Raw genomic sequence first — 1,616 nt, 5'->3', positions numbered from 1 at the left:
TTATATATATTAGGTCGAACTTCTAGGCTATTATAATTTGTAGTAATTAATTTAATATAGATATCGTCCAAGTAAGGCCGGTATATAATTGGAATTAGATTATATAGTACCCTAGTTATTGTACGGGAGAATTAAGTAATAGAGTTCGTTCCTCTTTAGGGTAGTATAATTATCCTTTTTACTCCTATTATACTTTAGAAGGTAGTTATATCCCTACTCTTTTTATTAAGAGGGATTTAATTATATTTAAAAAAGAGGTTAAGGAGGGAAAGTATTTTAAATCCTCTAAATTCTTTACTAAATTCTTTATAATTAAGAGGGATATTAGAATTATATAAAGTAATAGCATTAATCTATTAAATATTATTAATTAATTAAAGGCCGCTATCTTTCTTAAATACTAAAAATTAATTATTTTAGTAAGCGGTATAGCTATCTTCTAGTATACCTCGCTAAATTCGATCCTTTAATAGCTTGCAAACTTTTTAGTAATTAGCCTTCGGTATAAGGATTGATTTATATTACTATACCGAATATAGGATAGTCCTAATTTCTTGGGGAGGGAAAACATTGGGTTCAATTTTTCCTATATAATTGAAATCCTAAGTAAGAGCCGCTTTATAGTTTTAAAGGATATAAATAAATATTTCTTATTCCTCTTTAGTTAAACTATTGTATAAGCTATAAAGTATAGTTTTAAAGCGCTTAAGGGTTAGCTATTCTCCTTTAAGCGTACTTGAGAATTATAGTATAAGAATTTTATCTTATAACGACGGATGAATCGTCTTTCGTTATTCTAATCTATTTTTCAAAGCTTTTAAACACTATAATTTCTATTCTAGGTTTCTTTCTAGCTTTAATTTATTAGAAAGTACATCGTCGATTAGTAATACCTTTTAATCTTTCTGCTTATATATAATATAAATAGCGAAATTCTTAAAGGGTATAGTATTATTTAGTAGCAACTAATTAACCTTCCCGTTAATAGGTATAAGCTTATTACTATTATAAATTTTCTTCCCTTTATCTATACGTCTCAATTATTATACTAACGCCTAATACCGAATAAAATTATATATTTACCTTCGAAGCTTTATCGTAAGTTTCGTTTCTTCTATTATTAATTAAAGAATACTCTCTATAATTATTATACTAAGTATATTACTTAACTCGTTATAATTAGTATTATTAAAGTCCCTAAATAAAAGTCTTTCGAATTGTTTCTTATCGAGTAGTTCGTCCTATAAAAATTATTAAAAGAATTTTAAGACGGCCTTTTTCAACGAGTAATATCTATTTTAAATATACTATAAGTAATTTAATAATTTATTAGTTATTAAATCCTTTATCTATTTAAGGATTTTATTTTGGGCTTTGCTATTATATTAAATAGGAGCTAATATATTAATTCTAAAGTCAACCCCTAAATAATTAGCGAATTTATTTAGGGTAGACGGCTACTTATCGAATTCCTAGGTATACGGTAATACCTATATACCTAACTTTACTTTTTCTTTTAAAATTAGTGTAGCCTTAACAATAATTTCTTCTATTAAAACGTTTATTAATTTAATATTATAAATTAAATAATTTAATTTTATTTAAGCATCTTTAAA

The sequence above is a fragment of the Neurospora crassa genome, linkage group VI, assembly GCF_000182925.2.
Source record: "Neurospora crassa OR74A linkage group VI, whole genome shotgun sequence".
Lineage (NCBI taxonomy): Eukaryota > Fungi > Ascomycota > Sordariomycetes > Sordariales > Sordariaceae > Neurospora > Neurospora crassa.
This window is presented reverse-complemented; position numbering follows the sequence as displayed.